The 21167-nt window shown below is 37.7% G+C and overlaps 1 protein-coding gene across 7 annotated transcripts in view; it reads left to right on the plus strand.

Moving 5' to 3' along the window:
• The window catches only part of GRM5 (glutamate metabotropic receptor 5), a 247650-nt gene that overhangs the window by 31087 nt on the left and 195396 nt on the right, over nucleotides 1-21167 (plus strand). The window lies entirely within an intron of this gene.

Raw genomic sequence — 21167 nt, forward strand, 5'->3', positions numbered from 1 at the left:
TGTTCTTTGTAGCTATTAGAAATTCTTGTTTGTAAATGTGCTTGAATTTGCCCTCTCCTTCCAGTTTTGATTTCCATTCACCTTGGCTATTAGCCTCAGGAAAGTATTCTTGCCAGTCTCATAGACTTCACCTTCATAAACGACATCTTGAAAGAAGAAATTAATCTTCCTCAGGGAGAGGCTTGCCTATTATTGATATTGACCTGATTTCACTATGTTGTGATGTCAGGGAGCAATTACTCAGGGGTCAACACTGATGGCTTGAGGAGCCTGCTGAAAACAGATTGATCCCTTTATCTATCTATCTACTTATCTATCTATTTTTTATTTGTTATTTTCTCTGGTTGATTTCTTTACATCTCTTTTTTAAGCTTTTGAAGTCTGGGATTCAGAGCCAAAGATGAACTCAAGGTGGTCCATGACAAGTTCCTGCCTTCTCTTTCATTGTCTGTGGCTCCTAAACTCACACATACACTCTATTTAAGTAGAAATCAGTCTAGGATTTTGAAGTTTTGACATATACCTGTCTACAACTAAGCTTGACCGAAACAATTATATCTGACTGAATATATTTTTCTATTTGATGAAACCTGTTTAAAATACCAGAATACCTTAAAAGATTATCAGTGCTAAAAATCTCATTTTACTGACCTGGCATACAACAGATAGCACTGCTTAGAGACAGATGTTCAGTATCAATATACTTTGCATTTAATCTTACTCAGACATGATGAGCTCTCACCCCAAGGAGCAGAAGACCTTTATACCAAATCCTTGTTATAAGGATCCTGTGCTGAAATATGTAAGAAGCTATCTACATTTATTATGCTCTTCAGCTTCAACCCAGCTAGTTCCATACATTTTCTCCATGAATACAAGGGGTTTGACATTGACTAACATACGCAATATCCTGAGAATTTGGAAATGAAGGAGGAATGCCTTGACTGACTTCTACCACCCATGATCAAGAGAACGTTTTAATTCACTCATTATTTCAGGGGCTTTGAGTTAAATATTACTCTTTGTTAAGACTGAATGAGCCATTCTATAAATTGATCAGCTTTTAACAAATTGACTAAAATTCCTAATGAGATGCCTGGAGAAATAGAAAATACACAAATGAAAACCTGAATTCCCATGCAGTACTCACAGTGAGAGGGTAGTAGAGGGTGGGTGGGGAGAAGGGGTTTGTAAGGTCTATCAGCAATAGCTAATAAATTACATTCATTTTCTATACTGAGCCTGTTTTGATTGTGACTCCGTGTCCTTAATTTATGACATCTTTTCCGCAGTTTTTTTCCCCCCTCTTCCTTTGAGGAGAAAGAGTGACAGGACAGTTGTGGTGGAACTGTCCACGAAGTGAAACCACAAAGTACATCAAATATAAAAAGGATTTTTAAAATAAAACAAAACAAAACCACTCTTGGTTGCTTTTTATTTGTAGTTTGTTGATTTAAGTAAGTAATAAATTTAAATAAATACATACTTATATATCTCCTGCAGAGATGTCAGGTCACATTCTGGCTCATAAAATTAAAACAACACCCATCAAGAATGGAGAAAAATAATAAAAATGTTTAACCTCATTCACATGTGAGGATATTATGAAATCAAAGACTTTATCATCATTTAAGAGCTATAAATTCTGGTAAAAATAGTATTCATTATGTTTTTTGAAAGACAGTTTCCAAAATCTTCAAAATAAGTCTTATCATACTGAATTTCTTAAGTATTTGTCAGCTTAAATATTTCTTGAAAGCATTGCGAGGAACCGCTGGGCACCTTTTAGTTCAACCTGCTGGTGAAAGCTGGACCTTAGATTAGATTCTCTAGGATCTCTCAAACCAAGACTGCAGTGAAGAATATTCCACCGATCCAGGGGACTACATATTCCAATATTTATTTGGTTTCATGGTGAAGAATATGCTTCCTATATCTGGATGGCATTTTCCCTGTAGCATCTGCTCTCGTTGTCACTTGTCTGATCACTGGATTGTTGCGATGAGAGCACTGACAACTTCTTAGTAAAAAATTTGTGAAAACACTGCCAGAAGACAGTGTTTAGATCCTTCTGACCTTTCTCTTCTAGCCTGAATAAAAACAATTCTTTCAACCCTTATTTGCTTGCAAATTTATCCAAATTCTATTCAACTTGGTGGCCCTCATAGAATCATAGAATCACCAAGGTTGGAAAAGACCTAAAAGATCATCCAGTCCAACTGTTCACCTATTCCCAATAGCTCCCACTAAACCATGTCCCTCAACACAACATCCAGCTCAGTGGCATAGTATCCAATTGCTCAGTGTCTCTCTTAAACTTGGATGAACCAAAACTTTGTATTGTCAACAAATTGCCTTCTGTCTCTGAAGCCATCCTTAGTTTTGGAAATAAAAAGGTATTCTACATTTTATATTGAGAGGGACAGGACTGATTCCTCCCTTTTCTCCTTTTCCTCCCTTCCTTTCTTTCTCTGTTTATGGATTTGGGGATCTGTATTGATTTGCATTTCATTTCATACTCCATATGGACTAGATTTAGAAAATGCTTAAAAATCAGCCCCAGAGGTGAATGTATTTTACTTCATTTATTCTAATTTGTCTTTTGAAGGAATTTAAACTTGAGAAAAATGATGACATTTTCCATGCAACGTGTTTCAAGGTTTATTGCACTAGTCTCTATCACATTTTTTCATTAGAGTAAATGCATCTACGTTTGAAGTGTTTTCAAATTTATTCAGAGCTCAAATATGCTTTCAGGGAAGGAAGTGGTATCATGATGGTCTGATCTTCTGTGGAGTGTTTTTAGTGTGAGCTGGAAGTGTTTGATAACTTCTAGATTGGAACCCAGAGGAATCAACTGAATAAATTCTTCCTGTTTCATGCATGAATTATTTTCTTGAACCATGTTTTGCCTATTTCAGGGCAACTGTTTATAAATATTACTGCTAAATATAGTAGGATGTAAAAGAAGATGTTGTGAACAAAACCAGCCTACTTGTCTTTTTGAAATTCATTAGGCCTTGGAATATCTCTACTGTTTTCAAAGAACAAAACCTTATTGAATTCCTTTTATTTTTAAGCGATAGAGGAACCCTTTCCCTTATACTTAGCATTTTCCAGTAGGCATCAAATATTGACGTCATTCATTTTTCCCATGCAAGTCTGATTCTGGGGTTTACTTCCTTTTCTGTAATTAGGAATCAAAACTTCAAATTTTTTAGTTTTTTCAATTATTTTCTATGTACTTGTTTTTTTTGCAGAAGTAAAACAAGTTGTGTTTTTGTTCCTGTGTAGCAACACAGACATGAAGAACAGATTAATATCTGCTCTCAGATGCATGATAAATTCCTTAGAATTTACTGAGTTAGTGGACGGTTTGGTACCAAGCTGTGGCCTCAGCTTGCCATCAATAAAATGCACTTGGCTTTCATTGCTCTTGTGCAATACAATATACATTACAATGTGTAATACATCATACTTGGTAAACTGTCTGTATGCCAGAACTCTCAATTTCCATTCACTGCTCACTCAGTATAAGGGATGCTTCAGCCTTTAGTTCTCCCTAGAAAAGCTTGGGCACTTGGCTTGTCAGGAAATTACTTCTTCTAGAGAGAAGGTAAAATGTAAAGACAATTTTGTTTTAATGTGTTACCAAGCACAGAAGATTAAACCAAATCTCTGTTGCTTTTTCTGCTTTCCTCTCCACTGCATGCCTGAACAGTCCTCCAGAGTGATAGGCAGCATCTCAGCAGACAGGGTGAAGGTGATGTATGACACATCCTTCTGAACACCAATTTCCACATTCCAGAGCTCAAACATGATGACAGTTCAAGAGTAATGGTGCTGATGTGTCACAGTGGACACATCTATACATTAGAGTAGATTGGAAACCTTATCCAAAGACCACTGACAGGCCCCTTAGACACCTTGTTGCTTTGGGTTTGCCCTCTGCCTCTGACAGTGCTGTAATCAGTCGTTGTCATATGCTGTTGCGCTGAAGTAAGTACAAACCTCATACAACATTCCTGGGGATGTTAGGAATTTCTCTTCAAACAACAACAACAAAAACCCTTCCTTTTTGGAAAGTCCTGTTTTTATGTAATCCTTGGACTTGGCTGTGTGCTGCATGGAACAATCATTTCTCCTTCTGGCCTCTGGAGTACACTACTTTTAATGTGTTCACCACCATTTACTGAATTGGTGGAGTGATATTTAATGATGTTTGGATGATGGCAATGACAGAATCACAAAGATTAAAGATGACCTTTTAAAACACTCTGTGAGCTCTAGAGTGAGATAAGCCCCCATGGATAAGTGCTAAAAGCAACTGAGAGCTGTCAACATCCTGTGAAATCCCTAGGAATGAAGAGAGCAAACCTCTCTTCTCTATAGCACCTGCTCAGCACTGGCCAAGGCATTGACCAAGGCAGGGCTTCTTCACAATTTCTGCACATACCTATTGACTTCTGTTTTGCAGACAAAGCTGATGTGCTTACAGAGAAGTAAAAAAAGGAAAAGGAAAAGGAAAAGGAAAAGGAAAAGGAAAAGGAAAAGGAAAAGGAAAAGGAAAAGGAAAAGGAAAAGGAAAAGGAAAAGGAAAAGGAAAAGGAAAAGGAAAAGGAAAAGGAAAAGGAAAAGGAAAAGGAAAAGGAAAAGGAAAAGGAAAAGGAAAAGGAAAAGGAAAAGGAAAAGAAAGCACATTTTATTTCTGAGATTTCAGAAATTTGGGTTGGGCAGACGCATAAAGCTAGCTAGTATTTTTATTTCTTAAAATGGGTTGTATGTATCTATTTAGTTCTCAAGCACAGGAAACTCTATTTCTTCATGACTCTGTTTGAAGAAATTCTGTGCTTGAAATCAGCATGGAGTTTTGCTTCTGACTGTGCTGTGATGCTCTACATCAGACTTCTGCCTTAAATAAAGTCAAAAAAAAGGTGCCCTGTGCCAATACTTGACATGTGGATACAAGACTCCTGTCACTGCAGAAGCCAGTCTCAGCTGTATCGCTCTGCTAATAAATGCCAAGTTGTTGTAATGGAATAACCTATAAATTAAGATCCCACATATATGAATTAAGTATTGATGACTGGAGCCGACCCTACAAAGCTTGCTCTTTATTCTAGATGACATACCCATTTACATTTAAACACTGCTTAGAGTCTAGCTGAGGTTTTGGCATCATTTCTGTTTGAGAAGCTTTCCTGGATGATGTGATGCAGCCTCTTTGGGGTACCCTTTTGAGTAGTCATTCTACTCAAGTCTTTGCCAGCCCTTAAAACAGGCTCCCCTTTGGCTGCCAGCTGGGTACCGGAGGAGTTGGCTCCTGACTTGCATTGTATGAAAAATTGCCTGAGTGTTTGCCTCTAGGCCAGGTATCAATTAGCAGTGCTGCAAGCTAACAACAGACCGTCAATAAAATATTCCTCATTACTTGTTGCCATGTATTATTGATGCTGAATATTGTCAGAATGGTGTTAACATAACTCTTCCTCTGTTTTGCTCCAGATTGCTGGTGCTAGCCAGTGTAATCTCAGCAGTGACTGTTTACTGTGTCAGTCAGAACTTGTTTATTTTTTCCTTGATGTTTAGTGGCTAATTCTGCTTCTGGTTATGGATGCTCACACTTTGCTTTCTGCTGAATCACACTGTTTCTCAGCAGTCACTCAATGTCTGCTGCTGAACATGTGTCAGTCTGTGCAGTGCTGGGCACTGAGGGATGTTTCCAAACAGAGGAAAATGTTTTTGTGTGGGGGCTGTTAGGGAAATTTCTACTCCATTTAGGGAGCTTCGGAGAGCCTATAATATATCCCTTACCCTGAGATTGATATGTGTGAGCTTTATGCATATTTTTTAATGGTCCAGTTGCATAATTAGAATTTAAAGTAACAAAAGAGAATCTGAGGAGGGGACAGAAAGGAGGCCTGAAAAACCTGGGAAACTTCTGCTGACACAGGACCAGCTCAGCTGAAATCTCCAGCAGCAGAGACGGATGGTGAGTGCAACACTGCCATCTCTTGAATACCCTTTGCAATATCTGGTTTTCCACGGATTTCTTTCACTCAGTTAGGATCGAAGCTCCTCTGCATGCATGCCAGCATGCCAGGCACTGCTGCCCGGCTCTCAAAGGATCAGCAATCTGACTGAAGTTGAGACTCGCTGAGAGAGGGAAACAAACAGTGAAGACATAGCCAGGAATTAGTAGAAGCTGACAGAAGTCTGGTTGTGCTGTTCTATGGAAGGTTTATTTGTCAAATCCTTTTTCTTAGGTGCAAAGACTGAGAAGGTTCAAGGATAAGGAGACCATTAGGTCATCTACTTTGGATGCCTGCCTATTGCAGCATGTTCCTTTTTTTTTTTTTTGGTACTGGGCCTTGGAGCTCGTTAACCACTAAAGAGGAGCTTCTACAGAGGTATCAGAGATGGAACTGAAAAATGAACAGATTGAGAATCTCTTGGTGGTTTGAGTTACTCTTATTCTTAGAAATGCATGTGTAATGTGCACTTGGAATGTGTTCAGCTACAATTCACAGCTACTACCTCCTTATGCCTTTCATTGCTGACAGGTCAAATACCTGGTATTTTTCTTTCTGTGAGAGCATTCATGTAATGCACATACATTTCATCTACCTTTAGCAAACTGAGCATGCACTTCAGAGGAAAAAGAAAAGAAAGGATAGAAATCTGTGAAGTTAACGACATCCTACTTTGTATCAGAAATAGTGTTGCCAGCAAGAGCAGGGAGTCATCCCTCTGTACACAGCACTGGTGAAGCCACACCTTGAGTGCAGAGATTATTTAATCTGGAGAAGAGGAGGTTCAGGGGAAACCTTATTGCTCTCTACAACTGCCTGAAAGCAGGTTGTGGTCAAGTGGAGTTTGGCCTCTTCTCCCATGTGACTAGGAAGCTGGACATTAGGAAATATTCTCTGAGAGAATGTTCAGGCTCTGGAATGGGCTGCTCAGAGTGGTGGTGAAGTCACTGTTCCTGCAGGTGTTCAAGAAATGTTTAGATGTTGTAGTGATGGACGTGGTTTAGTGGGAAATATTGGTGAGAGGTGGATGGATGGACTGCATGATCTTGGAGGTCTTTTTTAATCTTGGTGATTCCATGATTCTATGATCAAAGCAATTCCTTAGTCTCACTGAAGGTTCAGAAGCGAACTGAAAATATTCTTTCAGTCTTTAAGAACAGGAAACTGTCATTTGTAAATAAAATCAAATAAAGCAAAATTTAAAAACCCAGAGACTTTGACAAATGGCAAAATGTCCCTGCAACACTTACTGTGTACTAGTCCTTCACTTTCCATGAAGGCAGCACTCTCTGGGAAATGCTAGTTAGTCGGTGTAAAATGTGTATCAATATTTTATGTAAAACATAAAATCCATGTGCATGAACTGAGTCTTGTCAGATTTCTCTAATCTAAATCTGTCTCCATGTAAATATTTACCTATTTACACAAAAGAGAAATCACATGAAAATCACATTCAGTTTACTTCTTCCCATTTTATATTGTTTAAGAAGATTAAGGGGAAAAAAATCAAGCTACATATCTCAGTGAATTGAATTGCTAATCTTTAATTCTCATATCCCTTTTGTCTCCTGAATCTCATAATTTATGATTTTTAACATTGTAACAACTCAATTCACACTGTTATAAAGCTTGATCTGGTTTTATTTCTAATCTTTAATTATGAAATGATAATTGCTTTATCCTTTGTACATCACAAGGATGTGCTGAGCAACATTTCCATAACATCATCCAATAAGAGTAAAAAAAAATGGCTGTAATACAGATTTTTTTCTTTTTTTTCTTTTTTTTTTTCTGCATTGCTTTTCACAGATGGTTTAGCATGCAAAATTGTGATTCTTTTCCCCTTTGAGCCAATCCACTTCATACCATATGAAATATGGCAATATTGTCCCAAGCCACTCAACTTCCTGGTTTAGAAATTATATATATCTTCTGGATAGTAAATTTCTTAAGTAAATGTTCAGAACCCACAAACCACAAACCTTAAAGTAGCACAGAACGCACAGGTTATTTTCTAGGGAGTAAAGGGTTTGAAGTAATCCTGTCCTTTTTGTGTTCTTTATCCAGATCCATATTTTCCATTTGCTTGTTATTTTTTTCTATTATTATCTGGATGTTCTGTTTTACCTTTTGCAAAGAGGCTTAATATCCCAGGATATCTGGATAAATTTCTTCATGCTGTTCCTCTTTCCAGACACAGTAGTATGTCCTTATTCATTCATTTAAGAAATTTGGTACCCTGTAGCAAACTTGTGAACATGGACTATGCGTGAGCTAGTGACAAATTTTAGCACAAGACACAAATCACAGTGGTGATATCTTGCATCCACTCATTGTCAGAGTAAAAAACGTGTGTGTATTTAACAGCATGCAGGGCATCCTATTATTCTAGATTAAAGAACAAGAAGAAAAATGTCACTAAAACTGTGAGATCATTTTTGATAAGCAAAATCAAGCTGCTTTTTTAGGTTTTTGGTCTTTGCTCTTGCAAAATCAGTTTGGTATTGAAAGAAGCCAAACAAAATTTATATCACACATGGGAAGAATAAGGTGTGCAAGGGAGACTAATGCCTCCTGTTTGTTTCCATGTTGGCTACAACAGATACAAAGACCTGCTACTGCCTGATGCTCCAAAATTCTTTTTCTAACGTAGCTTTGCAAACATAAATCTTATCCACACAAGTTATTGTGTGGATAATGTGTGAATTATTCTTCATTACTTTCTTACCCATCTATAGTGCAGCTGAAAGGATGTTGAAGGCATGATGAGCCACAGCCCCGTTAGCAAGCTGAATCACTATGACATTACATGTTCTGACATTCAGTATGAAGAAGTGCACTCCAGCTGTAATTGCACGAGAGACCTCATGATAGGGTTCTTCAGATAAGCTGCACTTTGAGATATGATTCCAGTTTTGGGGCACAGATGAACATGACTGTACCTGCTAAGGTGAGGAGCCCAAGTAAAGTCTACAATGTTATTCACAACCTTGATTGACACTGACTCACAGGATATTCCTAAACCTCTAGGAGGGTGTGCTCTATACTCTGTCCTCTCTGAGAAATGTCCCTTCACCAACATCAGGGGAAGACCTCCATGTTCACCTGAAAGGAAGACAGGTATGCATGCTATGGCCTGAATAGTGCATCGTGCTTATCAAGCCTGTGTGGATCAGAAACTGTCATTTAGTAGATGCTTTCAACTGCCCCAATATATATACATTTTTTTTTTACATTGCCTTTCATTCCTTTTTTCCACCTCTTGGATAATCAACGTGTCCTGTTTTATTTTTCTTCATCATCTCACATTCAGCTCAATTTGCATCATTATTTCATTATTTATTTATTTTTTAGCCAATTCTTTGGTTAGAACACTAGCAAACAATCAGTGTCTCTGTTAGTAAAAGCCTGTTGCTATTTTTGAACAGTCCTTACTGAAGAGGAATTCCTGGTTCTCTCACTTCTCTATCTGTAATGTCCTGTACTTTCTGCTCTTATTACTTACAATTTAGTTACGTCATGGCTGACCTCTGTCTTTTCCCCTTTTTTTTTATCAGCAATGTCCATGCTCTGAGGAAAAATTGTGCCTACAAAATTTTAGTCCTCTGCTCTTAACTTCTCCCTCAGTTGCCTATTAATGGGCAGAGATGCTGGAGTGATACTTGTTTTATTACTCTCCATAGACAGTAGCTATTACTGCAGACAAAACAGGCATGTGGAGCCTGTTAAAATGTCTGGTGTTAAAATATGGGACAATTTGCATCCAGAAGGGAACAACATATTGCTAAGAGTTTTTAAGTTGAGGAAGGGAAGATTTAGGCTGGATATCAGGGGGAAGTTCTTTACAGAGAGAGTGGTGAGGTGCTGGAACAGCTTCATAAAGAGGCTGTGGATGTTCTGTCCCTGGAGGTGTTCAAGTCCAGGTTGGATGGGGCTCTGGGTATGAAAAAAACATACCCAGTTTCTTACATGTTTATCACTGGTATTATTCAGACATGAGAAATTGGATTTCTTTTGTAAGATATCAAGCTGATCTTGACTGATATATCTATTCAGATGACTTTGGTAAACCAGCTTGATAAGATGTAGAGAATTGAGACGACTATAGAATAAATATCTGAATTTCTTGTTCTTATCCTCAGATTGCCCTCATTCCAAATTGAAAATTCCATTTGTCCCCAAGGTTCAGCAGATGTTTAACACTGTTGTACGTATGTAAGAGAATGTGGCTGCCAGGAGTTATTCAGCAAAAAATAGTCTGAGGCAAGAAGTGGTATATGAGCTCTGATCAGAACAAATCACTTCTACTGTCTGACACTAAATGAAAAATTCAACCTTAAGTTCTGTTGCATATTCTGTTTGCTTTCAGTTTTAATACATAAAGGTTATATTAATGAAACACTCCTGCAATTAAACCATTCAAGATCATTTGAATCCCTAGGGACAGGCAGATGAGGTCTAAGGATAAAGAGCTGTGTGTCTGTTGCCATGTTATATTACATGAAGATCTGTGGTGCACCAAAGGGAAAGTGCATGTATGCTACAGCATTCACATTTACTTTTTATTAGCATACTACAGCCACTCTTTTTTCTCCAAATACACTATGACTTGATATTAGTCAAATACTTCTGTGCATTTCACATTTGTTTGGCTGAATATTTGCTGAACACTTGACATGTCAAAGGGAATGGAAAAATATATAGTCCCAAGATTTCTTCTGATAGTTTTACTAAGTGGGGTTTCAATGAATGAAGTGAATGTCCATCCTTTGGCCACAAGTCATGCCATGAAGCCCATCCAGCCTTCTTTATTAAGCCCTTATTCTGCAAACTCTACCTAGTTTAAAGAAAGCTTGACCAAGTTAGATGAAAAAGTATAAAGTCAACGTCTAATGAGTTACGATTCAGACACTGTGTTATATTAGTGGGTGCTTACAACCTGTTTCTATCTATCTGATTATTTTATACTTCTTGAAAAAGGTGTCCTACATTATCTTGCTTTTGTGTGCTCTAGTACTGATATTCCTGCCTTGTACATGATGAAGTGAAACATCAAAACGTAGATTTTAATATAATAGCGTGAAAAAATAATTTCACTTCTGGAAAACTGAATAGCTCCTGACCATGTTTGAAACTGACGTTTCCGAAGTAACAAAGGAAAGCTATTAATAATAATAAATAATGAAAAATATTTTTTAATGGAAAACTCAATCATGATTTTAATTCAGTTGAGAAGATGAAATCAGAGGATAAATTAATTTTTTATTATTATTATTATTATTATTACTACTAATAATAATAATAATAAGCACTGAATGATCCTAGTGTAGTGTCATGGATGCATACAGATACACTATATGCTTCACACATAAGAGAGAAGCAGGAATGTATTTACCGATAGAATACCGTGATTTAACAAATCTTGATAATAAATAAAACACCAATTTAACAAGACCTGAGATGGCAAGTTTTCTATTTATGCTCACTGACATTTGGTTATTTACAGCATAGAGGGTAGAGTTAAACACATTCATCCAGCAGACTTTCTTGTTGAGGTTTTGCACGGCCAGGTTGGATGGGGCCCTGGGCAGCCTGGTCTGGTATTAAATGTGGAGGTTGGTGGCCCTGCATGTGGCAGGGGGGTTGGAGATTCATGATCCTTGAGGCCCCTTCTAACTATGGCCATTATGTGATTCTGTGATTCTGCATGCATTCCCTTCCTTCCTTAACTCCAAGAACTACTCAGATAAGTAGCCTAGACTTGGATGGATCCACCCATAGTACCAGACTTAGTCAATGATTTATGTCTGGAAGATATGTGGATGATCAAAGATAGGTAGGTTGCTTGGAAACTAATGCCTCCTATTTGTTTCCATGGCGGCTACAACAGATACAAAGAGCACAACAGTACTCCAAGATAGAGCAAATTCACAGTGGCAAAGCACTCCTTTTCAGCATAGTCCTCACAACTAGCTGAACATTTTCATCAGTGATGAATAAAGTCTGCATGCTGCACTCAAAAATATCTGTATGGCCATCCAGAACGTGGCTTGTCTTTCACATCACTGCTGCCATTGCTGAAATGCACCACCCTGCATGTGAGCCTTACTGTGCTCACATGCAACTGTTTAGTCTCCAAAAACATTCAGCAAGTGTTGATGAATGTCAGTGGGTGTAATTTTTTCTGCATGAAGGAATGCAACTCCACACCTTTTATTCATATGCACTTCTACATCAGTTGTCATTATGTCAGACTGCCTCTCTGCTGCTATCTGTCTTCATTACAAAATGTAATGAAATATTGGCAGGAAGGTTCAGCCTTTACTGCTATACCACCAACATTTGCCTTTGATGTAGCAGAGTACCTCAGCCTTCCCCTTGTCTGTTGTTACCAGCTTGCCTGTATGACTCACCATAGGGGATATGCTCTCCTGGACTTTCCACTTCTGATTGAGGTACCTGTAGAAAACTTTCTTGCTTTTCTCAGCAAGTTTAGTTCAAGCTGGGCCTTGGCTTTCCTGATCCCATCTCTACACAACCTAGCAGCTTTCTTATAACAAGTTCATAAAAGTCACTGGTCATTGGTGTGTTTGCTTACTTTTAATTTTGCAACATAGACTCTGACAAAAAAAAAATTCTATTTTCATTTTTTAAATAGTCAGATTTTTAGATAGGAAAACTTTAATCATATTTGACCTCTGTATATCACAGCACCTTGAATAGCAGTAACTCAGACTGTGGAGGGAATTATTTTCTGCTAGGATGAAATGAAGTTATTATGTGAGTTCAATTTGTGACTAAGATAAGAACAGACTTCTGTGAAGACTTCAGGTTGTAATGGATTTATTGCTTCCTTCGGAAACTTGTTGAAGTTGCCCTGTGTCACAAGCATACATCTTTTTTCCAATTTAAATTCTGGAAAATAGTACTGTAAGACATTAGAGACTGCCTGGCATGTGACAGCTAAATGGACACGACCACAAATATCATGGCTTCCCCTTGGTACTGGGTTTCACCTTGGTCACCTCTTGCTGATCACTTTTGTATCTCAGTACACAAATTTTCCCCTTATGTAATCTATACAGCCTTGATGATTCAATTAGAATTCTCTAAAATGCCTATTTGATGCAGTGTCTCTAAAATGTTGACAAAACCTTTTTGGTGTTCAGATTTTTCTAGTTCTATCTTCAGATGTGATCAAACTATCAAACTGGGAACTATCTTTTTATTTCCATTGATGAGTTAAGGGAATAAAGACAGTACTAAATGACTGCATAATATTAAAGCATCTGTAATACACACGGATGCTTAGGCTGTTAATTAAGATAAATTGCTAAAATAGTCATGCAGGCTAAAATTTCCATGTAGACTTTAAAAGTAAGAAAATTATCTTGCTCAAGGATAAATATATGATAATAAATTCATCCAAGAATATGATTCCACTCTGATACTTACAAAGGTAGTGGCAAGTGTGTTTTGGGTTCTGTCTTCCTTTCATCCCCAGCATCATGTCTTTACATTTCTTACTCAGAGGGCGATGGGCAATGCAGAACACTTACCATGAGCAATAACTGGGTTAAAACTCTGGCTCACCTATTAAGAACCTATCCCTCTCCTTGTCCAAAACTATAAACCCAAATCACATATTTGCAGCTCATGTAGTTCTTACTTTTATGTATGTTTTTCTATAAATGAGATGCTCAGTTCAAAAGTAGGTTTATTAGTCTGGTTGTAAAGAAGTGTCACTACTTACAAAAATTTTTTTTGGTGTATTTAATAAACGAATGCTGAAAAGAAGGTAATATATTGCAAAATAAGATAAGAAAAATCCATATCTGGTTAAGCCTAATTCTCTATGTTTTCCTGAGTCTTTATTGTTGCTTTCTCATAAGCTTTATCTCACTTGTTCTTCAGTTTCTCTAGGAACAGAGCTTTAACAGCTTCTCCTGTAAAGCTATTCTGCTGACAAGTTGTTATCACAAAGAAACATTTGGATGCTTATCCAAGTGCAAAGCCTTCCCTGATATTCATTATCCCCAATATGTTGTAATGACAGCTGAAAAGACAAAGTTGTAAAAAGTTCACTGTGATTAGGGAGTTGCAGCAGTAAAAAGCGTTAGAATCACAGAATCACAGAATTGTAGGGGTTGGAAGGAACTTCCAGAGATCATCGAGTCCAACCCCCCTGCCAAAGCAGGTTTCCTACACCAGGTCACACAAGTAGGCATCCAGGCAGGTCTTGAACATCTCCGGAGAAGGAGATCCACAACCTCCCTGGGCAGCCTGTTCCAGTGGCAGCCTGTTCCAGTTAGGGTAAGAAATAAATCCATTCATGGCTAGTTAAACCTTTTATAATTTAGTGTAGATTTCATACTGTTCTAAATGTACTTAGCAAATACCCATTGGCTTACATGAGCTCACATGGGCTTCTTACTGGGCTGTCTCTGCAAATCTTTCTTAGTGGAGACTCTGAGGGCTTCCCTTTTGGAGGTGGTGGTGCTTCTTGTGCCCTGTCAGAGCCCTGTGACTCTGGGTCTATCTTTTCCCTGCTGCTATACTTTGCCTGTTACATGAAGCCAGATCTCCTCACTCTCATACAAACGTCATGTCTCCAGAGTCTCCCACTGTCACTATCATGCAGATATCTCCAGCCTCTAGCCTTTGTATCACCCCAACTCCCTCATTTCCATAACAATTTCACTCAAGCACCATGCCAATTACCATGTTCCACAGCCTCCACTTCCTTGCCTTGTCCCATCCTACTCATCTCTAGCACCCACTATCCTCATGTTGTACTATTCCACCATCTTTACTCATTCAGTAGTCTCCACTGCCCTGCTAGTCTGCTCTCTAAAGACCCCCTTAATATCAGCATTATTCCACATGGCTGCCAGTGACCATCATGGCAACTTCTTTGCTCCTTTAACTGCACACTAAGCTTCAACCATCCCTAATAACACTCCGGTCATTCATAGTTTCCATAATAGTTGCAAGCCTAGGGCAGTCAAACCCAAGCATACCTACTGAACGTACCCACTTTTTCTTCATCTTCTTCACTTCCAAAACAAAACTCCCAGCACCGTTTCTGTCACTTTCACTAGGTTTTTCCTCTCAAGGTGTATGGAATCTTCTCCCAGTAGAAACTAACACAAAAATCATTATTATTGCCTATGTACAATTAAAACTTAATTGATTAAGGTGACATAGCGAATGTGTCAGTTTAAAACTGTTTTTACAGCTCTCTGTTTTGAGATATGAAGTAAATTGATTTTCTCACCTACACAATATTCAAAGAGATGCACTGAGCAACTCAATGATTAAACAAAAAAATGGGTTTCTTCTGTCAAAGTCTGTGACTACTGGAAAATATACAGTAGTGAATTGGTGGAAATTTTCAGTTAAAATAATGTTTTGTGTTCAGCTGAAGCATGAGGGAAACTTCCACCATTAACGTATGCCTGCTCCATTTTTAGAATGTTGTTTCTGAACATAATCTTTGGTTACTGAAGGTGAAAGGCTAGAAAGAATGGAAGGATGCTTGATCTTAATTAGTATATATGAATGACTATACATTTCAAAATATTAGAAAGCATTTTAGACTGGAAAGCCAGTGCACAGCCCCTTGACACTTGAAGATATCTCTTTTAGAGCTTTAAGCATGGATCTCTGAATTATGTTAGATTGCTAATATTCGTCTACTCACTTGAAAGAAAGGCCAAAATTAGTTGAGAATCTGCATACTACAAGGGCTGCTTCAAAACTAGTGCCTGCTATTTTATTATGTTGGCCCATGATGTTGAAGGCAAATGTTGGTGGTATGGCAGTAGAGGTTGAACCTTCCTGCCAGTGTCCTTGTACATTCTGTGGCTATATGGCAGATGTCAGCAGAGGGGTATTCTAGCAAATGGTGTCTGACATGCAAGTGCATATGAAGTGTCACTGAATTCCTCCATTAATTAAAAATTGCACTCTGACTACATTGACACTCAAGAAACGTTTATGGAGATGAAACAGTGGATGCGAGCACACTGCAGTGGTGGGTGGTGCATTTCAGCAGTTCTGGCTGTGACAATGGGTCACTCTGTGTGACTTTTACAAGCACAGGCTCTTGTTCATTACTGATGAAAGCACATAGCTCATGACACTGTCTGTGTTGAAACTAGTGTTTAGTAGACTGGAATGTGCTCTTTCAAGCAGTGTTATTGAACTCTTTGTATCTGTAATTTCCATGGAGATAAATATAAGGCATTACTTTCAGAGCGACCTACATATATTTAGATGAGTATGTTCCATTTCTCCCAGTAAAATAAAGGGGAAAATAGACTTTATGAACTTATCACAACAAATACTTGACTGAACTGAATTTAGATAAGGAGGTTTTGGTCCATAACTGAGGGACTGTACAGTGAGCTCATCTCGTAAAATGAGAGTCCTTTGTGTAACAGCCTGTGGGTGGTCCACAGTGTACCAATTAAATTTATACAGAAGAGACAGAACTGTCATATACTGGTGATATAGGCAAACTCTTAAGTCAAACTCCCAGTGAACTTGATGGTAACTTTCCTAATTGACAGCTGAGAAATTCAGCTGAATACTGAATTGCTGACAAACATGTATTATGTACTAAGAAAATCAATCTTGGCAAATCTGATGTTATCCCCTGAGGGTTCATTCGTGTAAAAGAATGAAATGGCATAAAAATCATGTTTCGAGTGATGTATCTGTACATTCCTCTTTTTATCTTCAATCATATGATAAGAACAAACCATGCGATTGCTGGTCCAAAAACCATTTTTTTTTTTTTTGTCAGGCCATCACAAATGAACTATTTACAGTCAGCAAGTCCCATGACATTCCTTAGAGTTCATGAGTGCTTATTCCATTTTTCGTTGATATCAGTGGTCATCATTTTGACTTTGGTGATGCAATTTGAGCCCCAAGCACTGTATGTGAGCCATCTTGTATGGAAAGCTAGAAACCTGAAGAACAGAAAGCAAAAGCAGAAGAAGGATTCATTTTGGGTTCAAAACCTTATCTCTTTTGCCCAGCATCAGTACAATTCCTTTTCATTATGGGAATAATGTACGAATAGATTTTTTTTTTATTTGATACCAAATTTTAAGTTGTTGACACTGTTAAACTGAATCTGTCACCATAAGCATTACAATTCACTGCCTGCTGCCCAGAATTCCTTTCTATGTGAGATTTTGTATATCTAGAGGTACAGGCATACCTGTCATCTAGCTAACTTTGAGCTGTCTGACTTTCTGCTGGCCATCCTTTTGGCCTGTTCATCTCCTCTATCTGGCTCCATGGTAAAGCGGGAAGAAAACAGACAAACAACACATCGTGGTGAGCTTTTGTGTATGACTCCCTTTCACTGAGGCCAGATGTAGCTGGCAGCAGCCCTGTGCAAGTGCAGATTTTGTAACTGAAAAAACACTTCCATGCTGTTTTCCCTTTTGGAATTGAAAAGGTGGCTTGGAAGAGAGGGGAGAAAAATAAACAGATATCAAGGATAGAGTTCTTGTTACCACTGAGGCACCAGAGGGCATGCAATGCATCTTCACTGTGTACACAGAAATATTTCAAGAGCTATGGTAGTCTCGAGAAAAGCCAAGTTGAAAACTGTCTTCTGCTTAACATTGTGTTATAGGAAAAGAGGGAACATATCTGATAAACGGAGGCTCAAAGTTAATAATAGTCTAATTAAAATATTACTACTCTAACTTATGTACAAGACTGGCTTATTAGTGATAGAAATGCTTGTAGTCTAAATTGTCCAACAATTTCAGGCACTTTTCATTAATAATACAGTTGGTGTTGCTATATGTAAAGTTCCTAGTATCTCCCTGTTTCACTGATGCTGTGCTCATCCATCCTCTACTTTCTAAGACTTACAGGCCAACTGTACTTGCACTGTGTGTGCATGTGTATGTGGAGCATTCTTCCATAAGTTACCTCAGTGCCCAGTCTCCACCAGAAGGACTATGACTGTGAGTGCAGGGATTTCTTCCCCTGCTTCTCTCTAGTGTTCCATCGAATCCATATTATTTTAGTATATTTTTCACACAGTTTCCTTAGTCTCTCTTTCCTCACTGATCTGCAGTTCTATTATATTCACTTTTCTCATCCATTTGTGAGGAACCAAAATTGCCCTCTGTGTTTGTATTTTTATTTTAGGTCAGAGATAGTCCATTCTACACAGGAAAACTGGTTGTTTCTGCTATTAACTGGCACTGGAGGTTGTACCACATGATTTTACAAAGCAAAGCTAAAAATGAGACAATTCTGGACAACTGTCAGCTGCAGTACTGCCATCACAGCCACAACAAGCTAAAGTCAGCTCAAACCCAAGCAAGACATTACATTGTCAGGTCAATAAAAATATGGTGGCTTGACCTATAATAGCAAATTTGTATGTAAAGGGCTATAAATTCACAGCTACCAAATAAACATAAAGCATCTGTGTTCAGTTGGATGATTCTGTACCTAGCTGGGCAATTGGCCTACATATGTAATCATGAAAAGGTTGTGAATATGCCTCACTCATGACAGACAATCCTGCTTTGCTTTAAAGATATTCATAGGAAATACAATGATATGGTAGAGAGAAGAGAGAAATGTTTGGATTAGTGAGTTATTTTCAAAAATCTCACACAGATCAGTTTGTCAGTGTGATATTATCCAGCTTGAATACATGCAGATAGATTAAAAGGACCTGTCAAAATCAGGCATGAATGGTAGAACAACAGCAGGAACATGAAGCATCCTTTCAAACAAATAGCTGAGGAGGTGGGTGATCTTCACAAAGGTGCTGATGGCTGAGAAGAGGAAGAGTGCTGTTCTAGAGAGTTGGATGGAAGGAAAAGGTATTAAACTCTGTCTCCCTTTGTCTAAGAGACATTTATATTTAATTTATTTTACACTTGTGTTTAATTATTATTAAAGTTGAATATCTATGGTTTGAAAAAATCTAAATAAAAAAAAAAAAAACACACACAAAACAAACAAACATGGAATTAGATAAAGAAACAGGTTTATTTATCTTGTTGCTCTACAGAAACATAACTTCCCATGTACAGACTATCATAATTTTTCTTCTTTAACTGAAAGCAAGCTTAGGAAAATAGAATTGTCTGCAGTAATTCTGCCATATTCGTATTCACGAAGTGGTATAATACTTCTTTAGACCCTTCAAATTACATGCTGATTTGTATGAAAAGTCTTCTGGCTGTGTTGGAAATGACTAACGCTTTATGGAGGACCTGACTTTTAAATTTCTATGGTAACAAGGACTGAAACAGTGCTTTGGTTTAGTATACAAAAAAGTTGACAGTTGACTTGTTCAAACATTATTGATAATATTAAGAAGTTTATACTTCAGAAAAAAATGCATTGCATCTGAAGACATCAAAATGCTGCTAAAAAAAAAACCTAAAAAACACCAGCATTATTCTTCAGGCATAAAACAATTTACTGCTGCATCAGTGGAACAAAATACATAGGAGTTTGACTCAGGAGAATGCAACTATTGAAACTTCCTAGTGCCACAAGTCCACACCTTTTTTAGATCCAATGGTTCCAATTGTTTGGTTGCTGTAAAATAAATAAGTATGAATATATAAACAACTTATAGGTGATGTTCTGAAGACTTCACGTAGTCACCCTGAAGATGACGTTTTCCATAGATATCAAACAGTTTAGGATGAAACTTGTTTCCCTGGATTCTTACATCACTGTGGAAATAAAATTAATTATCAGTGGACATTCTCCAGTACTGTTCCTTGTACAGCTCCCTCAGCCTTTGAAAATTCAATTTCTGACAGCTGCAAAATTGTCATCTAATTTTCTTGATCGCTGTATGCCACTTCTCTTACTTCAGTCAATCAGTCATAAACATAAACTCATATTTATGATAGTGAAAACAAACTAATACTTTTATCAGCCCTTTATACAATCCTACTGCATGCCTTGGGATTGTAATAGTTGTGAATCAAATGCCTATGCATGAAAATAGTAGTGCCCTTTTCCTCCCCCATAGTCACTGGGGGACATGACATCTTCCAGTCATTTCAAACCTGCCGAGCTCCTCCAAATGATGTGATATTGATCTTATAAATATCAGTTTATTTTCTTGTTGGTTTATGAACCCTTCAGGTACATTTTGTCTGTGTTTTCATGTTTTCCTCCTCATCTTGCCTAGAGAGGCTGTGGATGTCCCATCCACAGTCTGGATGTGGCTCTGGGCAGCCTGATCTGGTGGATGGCAACATAGCAGGGAGGTTGAAACTAGGTGATCATTATGGTCCTTTTCAACTCAGGCCATTCTATGATTCTACGATTCTATGATCTGTGATTCTGTTCCAAAAGAAACTGTTTCTCCCTATAAATAACACAAATTGAGAATATGGGACTGTAAGAATAAAAAAATCAGTTAGGATACGTACTAAACTATGGATTTTTTAGCTCTGTGATTCAGGCAGGCTTTTATTTCTACCTTGTTAGTCCCACGTCTGTGACAATGGCAGAATGGTGCATCTAAATGAACCTGCTACTTCAAAGGAAAAATTAAAAGGAAACATAGTGTTGATATTGGTCTCAGTGCTGTGGAAAGAAATAGGTTTATATGAGACAATATGCCAAGACATAGTTTATTAAAAATGTGATTAGTATCAGCTGTTAATGAGAGAGGGGTAGTGTGAAAAAAGTTAGTTATGCTGCCAAATCTATTTACACTTATTTAGAAGCGCTACTGCATTAAGTGACTTAGAAAAAGGACCAGAATTTAGTGATTAGCTTTCAACTTTGCTTGGAAGTAAATAAGAAGCTATTTTAAATAGAAAACACCTTCAAAGCATGAGAAGAAAAAAATAACAAATGGCATTCATATTCTTTTTCCTTCTAAAGGACTATTTAAAAAGTAGAGAGATTCTGTCTCTCAGTGTCAGTAAGAGAAATGTATGCAAAGCAGAGGCTTATAAATAAAATGGAATATACAAATATACTGTTTGCATATTTTAATCTTTTTTAGATGAAGTTGGAGTTGTTTAAAAAGTTTTTCCATGAATGTTGTATCACAACCCCTGTGTTTAACTCGTTCCAAGTACTGATCTTCCTAAGAATCTCTAACAA

Source organism: Lagopus muta, chromosome 1 (genome assembly GCF_023343835.1).
Source record: "Lagopus muta isolate bLagMut1 chromosome 1, bLagMut1 primary, whole genome shotgun sequence".
Classification (NCBI taxonomy): domain Eukaryota; kingdom Metazoa; phylum Chordata; class Aves; order Galliformes; family Phasianidae; genus Lagopus; species Lagopus muta.